The following is an 11,374-nucleotide window of genomic DNA, read 5'->3' as shown; positions in this document are numbered from 1 at the left end:
TAGCAAAAGCAACAGCAATATCAGTTCATATTAAACAACTTTGAAGCTTGAACAAGCCAATACTACTCATTACATTTTCTGCTTTTTCTTTCTTTTCTTTCTTTCTTTCTTTTCTTTTCTTTTTTACACATCTGAAGTAATACACTCGAGTATGTAAAGGCCTGAATAATCTATAAGACAGTGTGTCGTTAATGCATTTCATTATTATATATTTATGTATGCTCAAGTATATTTTCGTAACCCATTGATCGGTTTCGATTTACTATTATTATTATTTTACTTGAAAGACAATTCTTTACTGATGACCCCATATAAATTTTGAGAATATCTCATGGGAATTCATGGGAGGGGGAATTCATGGTTTTCGTAAACAGAGATGCAAGTACGTATATTTTCGTTATGATTGGACAGTTTTTTTAAAGAGGTTGCTCCCACGTAAGTTTCATCAGAATTTCAGGGGAGGTTAAAAACTTTATTGAGCAGGGACGCACGTATTTAATATTTTAAACATCGTTTTTATTTTTGATTTATAAAAAAATCATCTTATTTGAAATCGCTTATTTATAGAATTTGTGTTTAAACAAAAGGTTTAGTAAAACTGACACTTCTCTGAATATTAGTGTCAAAATTTACGCCATAACAAACTGTATTATTAAACATTTGTACGAAATAAAACGTTACATATACTATTGTGTTCTAAAAATATATAGAAATAAATACGTATATACAAAGCAGCTCAAACAAAGAAATTGCAACTTGACTATTTCAAGCAAGAAACAAAGTACTAGGCGTAGGTAAAGACGATGTAGGAGTGTTACAGCTAGACTAGAAAACATATAAACCATAAAATTACATATTTTTCTTGATAAGTTTTCTTTTCTGTCCTGTGAACTAAAGAAGACAAAAGATAAATACAAGTGAATGATTATGTGGAATTTGGTGGAATGAGAATGCGGGAAAAACTCACGGACACGATGTTGTCCACGACAAACTCACTTGATCGAGAAGCAGACCAGTATCCCTTGCACCAGAGGTGAGCCTTCTGCCACTGAGCCACCGTGCTTCCTTGATTGGTTGAGAATCTACCATATTTTTATATTTACTGTAGTCATTGTTAACTTTGTAATTCTGGAGGGGCACCTAAATTATAACGAAATACTTTGGATAGATTAATAATTACCTGCACCTTGGGCAGAAAGTGCTCATACATAAGCAATATACTTAATAGAATGTTAATTTAATAATAACAAAAGAAGAATGTTTTTAATATCTGTAAGAGATATAGATAGTGTTATGTAGTTAGTTGCTATGTAGTTGTTGTTGATGGATACCTAATCATCTTGTATGTGTGCATGATGTTTTGAATAAAAATACATAAAAGTGTATCAACTAATAAACCATTTGATACCGTTCATCGACTTTATAATTCTGATAGAAAAGGTGAGAATAATAGTATATATACATTTGATACCGTTCATCGACTTTATAATTCTGATAGAAAAGGTGAGAATAATAGTATATATAATTATTAAAGATATTTTTACATGCAAACAATTGCTACCACTCGAGATTTGTATATCAACGATCGAACCAGGTTGACGACTACCCTTGGTGAGTCGTTATAAAAATTTTGGTGCCTTCACACCGGGATTAGTTAAAAATTTTGGTTTACCTCACCCGGGATTTGCTGTAAATTCATATCCCGAAGCAAAGTAAGGGTGAATTTACTTTTGTAATAAAGTTAATGAATACAAATTTCACAAGACTGAGAAGTGGTAAAATAATTATAAGAAAAATGAACGGTGAGGCAATAGGAAATGAATCCAATGATGGTGATAACGGTGAACATAGTGTAGCACCAGGAATGACATTCGAAGAACGAATCTTGCTAGCCTTACAGCGGCAAGAACAATGTCGAAAGGACGATTTTGAAGCCATGAAACAAAATTTGGTCGAATTAAAGCAGACGATAGAACATAAGTCTGAAGAATCCAATAAGCAATACGAGGAATTAAAGCAGACGATAGAACAGAAGATAGAACAGAAGTCTGAAGAATCCAATAAGCAATACGAGGAATTGAAGCAGACGATAGAACAGAAGATAGAACAAAAGTCTGAAGAATCCAACAAGCAATACGAGGAATTAAGTAGACGAATGGAACAGAAGTCAGATGAAACGAAACAGTCAATTGTCCAGGCGATGAATCACATCACCTCGCAGTTCGAGGAAAAGTTAAAAAGAATATCCGAGGATTGTCAGGATAAGCACAACCACCAAATCCAAGAAATCAGTGATGTAAAAAAGGATTTAGAAGTAATAGAATCTTCTGTTCAACAGCAAAAGATTCAGGTCATCAGTAATTCTAACAACATACGTGTAAATACACAATTGATAGCTACTCTACAGGAAGAAATTAGAACGCTGCAGGTTAAGGACAACACATACCACAATAATATGGGTAGTGATCGCTTGGAGTTTCCCCACTCACCAGAGATGACTTCGCCTTCACCTGTGTCTGATGAGGATATTATTTTGGAAGAAATTCATCCGAAGAGGACAGATGGGCGGAAAAGGGATGGTGCAACGACACATCACGTCATGGATAGGAATTGTCACCCAATAAGTACATGGAATGATAAAAGGAAGGTAAAGTTAAGTGTTAAGATGAGTGAAATACGGGCTATGAGTAAATTCAGTGGTAAATGTAATGAAAACGCTACTTCTTTCCTGGAAAAATTTCAGGACGAATGCAATATAATGTGTATAGATAGATCACAATATATGAAATTAATCCCTCATGTATTACTCCCACCATGTTCTTTATGGTTTAAAGCCGTACGTGATCATATCAATACTTATGAGGAATTCAAAGCAGCGCTGATTGCGAATTATGAAAATGACTTTTTGCTTGCAAATCGAGATGCCACCATTAGAAATCAACATTTCAATCCTCGTTTGCACAAATCTGTTGTTGAATTTGTTGTAAATACATACAACGAATTAAAAGTCGTTAATCCATTGCAATCGGAATCTAGAATAATAGCATCGATTCGAAATTTGCTCCCATTTAAGTTACAACAGATCTTGTTTTCTACACAATGTATGAGTTTCAATCATTTATTAATGCTTGTCCAATGCTATGAAACTCAATACCATGCTTTGAATCAACAAGTAGGAATGGGTAAAAATAAGAATAATTCAGATCATTTTGTACCTGTTCGGAATCTAAATATCAGAAGTGTGAACGATACGGAACACAACCTAAGCCGAGTAAATTCTAGCAATCAAAACGAACGAAATAGGCAAAGTTATGTAGGGAATCCGCCTAGCCTAATTAATCGTAGCAATCCTTATGTTAGACCATATAATCAAAATAGGTTTAAAAATAGACGGAATGTATGGCGAAATTCCAGGAATACAACAAACTACGTGGATAGACGTAATTGGAGGTCAAGAGATGGCACTTCGTATCAAAATCAGAATCACGATGAAATACATGTACAACATATTGTGGAACCTAATCATGATTGTGCAGTACAATGTACTTTATTAGAATCATATGCAAGTACGAATGTAAGCTGATTACCGTTAATGAAATTAGGTTAAACCCATATCAGTTATAGATTCTTGTGAACTTTTATTTTTAAGTTTATGTGTTAATATCGATAATGAAAACAATTCTTCGCTATACAGGCAATATGAGGAATTATAATTCGATTCATAATTGATTAAAAACAAAGATTATTTATATTAGATTGATTTGTGTTGAAAATCTAACTGTCAAAGATTATGTTAAGTATAAAATTCATTCTATTAAGTTAATTATTCAACGACTGTCTTGAATGAGATTCTTCTATATTTTGATGCCTTATTGATCCAATGTTTATTTTAAAATATCACCCAATGTAATTATTATATAAAGCGCCCTGGATAATGGTAACTCATGTTTTAACTGTAATTGCTTCTTACGATTTTGACTTCGCACCCTTCAAGTATTAAATAAATAGGCGACGACGTTTTAATAATAAAATATAATAATAATGTAATGAAGGATAATGAAATAAATATAATTAATGTAATAAAAGATAAGTATTAATGAAGTGAAAGATTTGTTATAAATGTATCTATATCTATGATATGTAATGAAGATACATACGAGGGGCGATCAAAATGTGATGAACATATGTAATGTAAGACCATTATTGTAAACGGACCAGTGGTTCTTGAAGATAAAAGCCAAGCTCGCTTATGACTTTTATATTCAGTCCAATTGTCGGGCGACATTTTATATAACGAAATACTTTGGATAGATTAATAATTACCTGCACCTTGGGCAGAAAGTGCTCATACATAAGCAATATACTTAATAGAATGTTAATTTAATAATAACAAAAGAAGAATGTTTTTAATATCTGTAAGAGATATAGATAGTGTTATGTAGTTAGTTGCTATGTAGTTGTTGTTGATGGATACCTAATCATCTTGTATGTGTGCATGATGTTTTGAATAAAAATACATAAAAGTGTATCAACTAATAAACCATTTTATACCGTTCATCGACTTTATAATTCTGATAGAAAAGGTGAGAATAATAGTATATATAATTATTAAAGATATTTTTACATGCAAACAATTGCTACCACTCGAGATTTGTATATCAACGATCGAACCAGGTTGACGACTACCCTTGGTGAGTCGTTATAAAATATATATATATATGTATGATTAAAATGAACAAAAATTTCAAAATCTGAGTGTAAAAATGTCCCGACAATGTCGCCCTGACATGGTAGGTGGATACTTTATTCTCTTAATCTAATTCATTGTTATATATCTTTGTAACCGTTAATCGTTATTACGAACCTTCCATTCGTTAGTTAATTTGGAGTGCAACGTCCCGTTTTAGCACCGAGGCTACAGGGAATGCAGACCTCGAGAATGAAATGGGACCTGAACTACTTTAACGCGTTCAATGCTCTCCATTTGCGTAACTCGAGGGAGGCTTACCTCCTAGATCATCGTGACTCCCTTCTCGAGTTACATGCCTGCCTCTGTGTGGAAAATTTTGTCCCAATATCAAGGAAATGATGATAGAAATGATCACCTCTCTCGGTTCCCCTCCCTCATGATTTCGAATCCGGGTCTTGCCACAAAGTTCGTCTTTTTAAATCGTACTATTGGATTTTTGTAAGCAGAATCAACACAAGATACTGTAGCCCTATATATTATTAATACCAAAAAAAACTACATAATGAAATCGCTTTTTTATAATTTCATTTAACATTGCATTTATTTATTACTTTTATGTAAAGGTTTATTTTGTCCTGTCGCCTGCAAGCTAAAATCCATTTCTGGAGACTTTCCCCCTCTTTTTGAGGAAATCTAAAGTATTTTATATTAGTTCCCTTAGTTTTTCTGTAATAATTACTACAGCCGTACACTGCACAGTTAGGCATTCTCGATATCATTTAAAAGAACAAAGTAACAAAGAATTTCCACTTGTCACTTAAAGCCGCGCCTTTTCCCGTTGTCTCTTGCAAACCAGATGACGTCACAGCCACGACAGCGCTCCAGGCGACATGCGCATGCAACCACCTTGTAGTCTCTCCACCATGGTCCGAGGTTGGGGTGAATAGCATGAAATCTTCCTTTGAAAATAATTGGTTAAATGGCAATAGGGCAGGTGGAGTTCTGAGGGAATTCAAAGAGATTGGTTCGAATCCAAATTGTAAAACAATTGTGATTCAGTATTCTAGAACTGGTCACGGTTTGGATGACGTTTGAATACTTCAGTGTAAAATGCTAAAATCGTCTTGATTTTCTCATGAAAATTCAAATCTTGAAAGAGAATTTTCAATCCATGCACGTGTAGCAGATACTTAAAAGTACGCACTCAGACTTGTGTACGATTTAGTAGCTACTTCGGATGGCTTTAAGAAACAATCCATAAGGAGATTTATTAGGCACGAAATGCTCATACTCTTGCAGAAACAACAGATCAACAACGAAAAGAGAAAAAGAAGATGAGGAGAGGAAAATAAACATAATTCTGTACGAGCCTGAGGCTAAGGACATTAAAATAATGGAAGATACGGAGAAGTGGAATGAATTACATAATACTATAATCATTTTGATACTGATTTTTCTAAAGATACGTTGTTAATATACCGCAGCCAGTTTTATGATGTCCACTTATCCACTCTTTTGCGGTATCTCACTGAGACTTTCCTTTCGTGTGTATAAAGTTTTCATGTGTCTGTATGTGTAAAGTTAGAGGTTTCAGGGAATTAAATTTTGCTTTGTACAGGAATTTTTAGTACGTAAGTATTTCGTAACAAAATACGCTGTACTCGCTTTTATATTATTTACTTTTTTTTTAGTTTATTACGGAAAAATATAACACTTAGGTATCGTTGTTGTCATGTTTCCTTGGTCTTGTTTTTCCATCAACATGGGAAAGTCTGTATGGCTAATTATATATATGAGAATTTTTTTAAAAAATTCTGATAAACCAGAAAAGTTAGGGAATTCTTTAACGTAGTTTTTGACGGCAACCAGGGAACCTTAAGAAAATGTTTTGTGCACCACGAATACAATTCAAGGGGCAAACACCACAGAAGTATTATAATGAGTTTTTGAGAAAATGCACGGAAAGCTGACACACCTTGCATTCTTGATCATCAACCTCCCTTTTTTAGACTTTCAAACTATGATATGTATTAAGTGTCGGAAGTCTTACTAGTCATGGGGCTAGTTCATGTCTCGTATGCCTGAAGGGTCCCCTTGATTTGACTCCAGATTCGATTGATGGATGGTTAGGACGTTAAAAAAAAAAAAAAAAGTTGGTCTCATCGTGTGGTGTGCTCATTCTGTCCGCCATATTGGATTTTGAACAGCGATAATGAAGTTTTGAGAAAACTGTTAGGTTACTAATTAAACAGCTCTAGCATAGGTTGTAATTATGTGTGTGTAGCAGGAGGGAGGCGTTACGGTGGGGAATTCCCAGAAATTTACACAAAAAATTCACTTTTGTCTAGTTTGATCGCTTATAAGCTGCCAACCGTGAGAGCAAGAAACAACAAAATATTTTCAAGAAAATAACAATATATCTGCAACACTTCTAGGAAGTTAGAGGAAGATAGTTGATGTACAAACAGAGACAAAATTAATTCATGAATGTGTTGCTTATACGCGTGGGTGACCAGGACATAATTTATCGAGTTTTCCTAAGACATCTAAGTCGTCTTGCGTTTAAGTAGAGAGTATTTTAATTTAGTAAAAATATGTAGTGTTAAAAATTATACACAGTGATGAGTAACCCTGAGATACAAGCAAACAACTGTGGACAATTTTGACCACGAAGAGTACACCCCATCAGGAATAGGCTGGATACATGATACTGTCATGATAATCTTCCAGGACAAAGTGGTTCTGGACGTGGACTCTGAGGCATTTAAAACTAATGATCAAAGAGTGTCTGTTGAATATGGAGATACTGACACTTCCATTCGGAGTTTATTCCATACTTTGCCATGCCAAGAACGCCTTGTTTGCAATAGGCTACCAGAGAGAGGAAATGTCCCTCCCACGTTTGTTCCGTCCGCAAGACCTGACACAAGTCAATCTGATAATCGATGTAGTGAACAAGATTTTCTTTGGTTCCTCTCTCGGTTTCTTCAAAATAGATAACTCATGAAAATCAATATATCACCCAGACCATATTCACTCCACTCATTCCATATCCAGCAACAGAGTTTGGTACAATATATACTTGTATGGTAAACTTTGAAGACTGTTTAAAACAAGTAGAGGTGGAAAGTGGATCCATGTGGTGTGATCAAGGTATGTACAGTCCGCAGCAAAAAACCTGCAATTTGAGCATGTAAGTTTATTTTGAAATACGCCTAACAGCGCAGGGAATGAACATAACGTCTAATGGCACGAATCACGCCAGGAGAAACCTCGGCGTCCTCCCCTGCACACTTATTTTGGAGCAAAATACTTCATCGTTTCACAATAAACTTACATGCCCATGTTACAGGTTTTTTGCTGTGGACTGTACCAGACTGCGAAAGAAATAAAACTTTTAATGCCAAATAAATTTGTCAAAATTTTCATTGGCTTGGGTTTTCATTTCATAAAGGTCATTGCGAATGTTGGGAAATACCTGTGATACAGTGAAGCAGATCACATACTTATAGCAACAGAGGTTTTTGGGAAACAGCTTGCAAAAGCGTTTTCAATATTTTTCACTATGCTAGGGGAATGAGGGAACTTTCTATACTGACCGAAGCAATGAAACGCTCGTGCTGGTTGGTTTTCGCATGCAAGCATGATGTGAATAAACATGGACAATGTATCAGTGAAGGTATGAAGAGTGCACGTGAACATTCTGGTCAGTTAAAAGAAAATTTCCAAAGCCTTTGTAGTTGATGGAGAGTAGAAAAGTCATACTTTTCTCTTCTGGAGTCAGTTCGTCCATATATTATTTCCCATTATCCGTGACCTGCTACGTGTCTATCGTGAAGCGAACTGGGAGATATTTGTGAGTGCTGTTTCCCGATCAGTTCCTCTTTTCTTTGTTTTCGATAAGACAAATTATTCTTGTTGGGCTTCTATATTCCTAGAAGACTATCTAAGCTTACCATCTACACTTCTTAATGTGTACCTCTCTTTTAAAGCTGGCTCCTTTATAGTAAAAAAACACCACTCGAAAATTTAGTTGTGTGCCGATGGATCAAGGATTAGAGCAGAACTACAACAGGGAAGCAAAGGACACTAGTGGTATCACCCGCAGGAATTAAGCTGTGGCTCAGTATGATCTCATCAAACACGAAAAAACTCTTATAGGGCAGGTTTTACGTACTTCCTGAGACATAAATGATGAAGATGAGTATTCCCCACACCACGAATTTTCTTCTGCCCACATTATTCGGGATGAAGACTGTCAGACGTTTTCTTGATTTCTTCCTAGCAAGAAACAACCCTTTCAAAGTTTATTCTGATGATCATATTCGTTGGATATTCAACAGGAAAGGTCAAAGGCAAGATCTAATATTCAAACAACTCTTTTCTAATATTCAAGAGAAAGGAAGAAAATCTGACAGCAAAATATCGTTTAAGTCCATATATTCAGTCTCGGCTGAGAACTGCTTGGAGAATGGGTGGCGGGGGAGTTCTTGTAAATACTGCAGCTTTCAAGCACATTACAAATATTTCAGAATTAGACATACTTATCTTTAAATCGCTTAGATCTGTATATTGCCTTTAAAAATATCTTGGAAATTAGAGTAGTTATACTGTTGTGTGTGGTTTAATGTCGCGCAGTTCTGATGTATAGACAAAAACTCATGGGGCCTTCAAACCTTCGGTTATATGTGTAAAGACCTCATAAGCGCAAATATGACACATTATACATTGTCTTACCATAAATACTGTTCCAAAGTGTTAAGTACATTGATACAAAGTGATTAGAGATATTTTAATATCCTAATAATGAGTTTCATGGATGCATTATGAACCAAAATCACAAATAATTATTCAAAATGGCCACCATTAGTAGGGGCAGGAGTTTTTCGCAAGTTGCGAAATCGCGAAAGTTTTCCTACAAAGCCAAGAGTTGGTTTTCCAACGAACTACGTCAGATTGAGTAAGGAAATAGGTATTTTGAAGTCACGACAAAATGCGATAACTGACATTTTGAGCGAAATGTGCCGCAAAACGCGACAAATTGCGAATTTTTAAAAACGTCAATTTTAGTTGTTAAAATATTGAAATAAAAAGTACAATTTTCCAAAGGGGAGAATAATTTAAACTTAAATAGCTTGTGCCTGTCGGCAATATGGCTTCCAATAACGAATACTGAATGTGAAAGTTTTTTTCTTTTTTTTTAAATACAGCTTGGTAACCAATGATAGAAAGCTACAAATGAAAGAAGAAAATGTTGAACATGCAACATGTTGCACTTTTCATCAGAATAATAATTTGCAGACGAGATATACTAGAAGATACTGCACTAATGTATTATATATATGTGTTTTTACATGATATATGTTTTCGGTGTATAATACAATGTATGGTGTTTTGTGATGGCAATTATGATACTGTGCTAGTATATTTTAAGTTTTTGGACTTGTAAGAAGAAAGAAGTAATTTGTTGTTAGTAACTGCATAAAGAATAACTTCATTATCTTAAGTAGCATTATTGATTTATTGCTTATTACTTATCTTGGGCTTACATTAGTTTGTATAATTTATATTAGAGTTTGTAAAATAATTTACTTAGCGACAAAATGAGAAATTTTATATCTCAAAATGCGACAAAATACGAAATTTTTAATTTCAAATGGCGAAAAACTCCTGCCCCTAACCATTAGCATACACACAGCCATTAAGTCTTTGTGGCCGCTCATCAATTGCATTATCAACTGAAAAATCTGCAGGTGCCTTCCGAAGAGACTGCTTTAAACTTTCAATATTGGGATGTCTTTTCTTACAAGCCATCTCCTGAAGCTTGGACTATAATTTGTAGTCCGAATGGTTTAGGTCCGGACTTGCAGAAGGCCAATCTGAAGTGGAAATAAAGTCCGGAGCATTTGCCTCCAGCCACTGCTGGGTTGTCCGTGCCTTATGTGCTGGGGCTGAATCCTCTCGAAGCTACAGTTTTGTCCATGGAAGAGGATGGTGGTGAGATTCTTGACTAGTCTCTCAAGCACTGTCTCGTGGTAACTTTATCTGACGTTTTGACCCCTTTTTCACAGCAATGGAGCTCCGTTGTACCCTCGTAGCTCTCACCCCACCACACCATGACTGAGGCAGGATGCTGACCCCTCTGTATCATTTTTACCAGCTCCTCTAGAGAATGTAGCATATATCCTGTCATTTTGAGCACTGAAAATCTCCTCAACACTGAAATTTTTTTATCTGTTAAAAAGATTTGACGGTGCCCATTTGCTGCGTAACGCTTAAATAAGCGCTTTGCTTTTAGAAGCTTCTGGCGCTTCAGTTTGTCAGGAGATGTCCTTTATGTTGCTTGTAAGCATAGAGTCCCGGGTCACTGCTTAACGTGTGAGACATAGACATTTTCAGTATCTTTATACGAGCCATAACTGACTGGTTTCTAACTGAATTTCTACGAACACGTGCTGCCACTGCGCTCACAAATTCCGATGTTCGTACTGTGCGTGGTCTTCCTTGCTGCGGGAAATCTTTCGCAGTTTCTGTCTCAACGAAGAGCTGGACTGTGCGGTAAACTTTTTTTTTCATTAATTTGCAGCTTCTGTAGGGTTTTGAAAATCTTCCCTGGTGATTTGCCTACCTTGTGCAACGTTATCACGGTCACACGATTTTCATACTCGACATATTCCATCTTGA

Source organism: Thermobia domestica, chromosome 2 (assembly GCF_964235325.1).
Source record: "Thermobia domestica chromosome 2, izTheDome1.hap1.1, whole genome shotgun sequence".
NCBI classification, from domain to species: domain Eukaryota; kingdom Metazoa; phylum Arthropoda; class Insecta; order Zygentoma; family Lepismatidae; genus Thermobia; species Thermobia domestica.
This window is presented reverse-complemented; position numbering follows the sequence as displayed.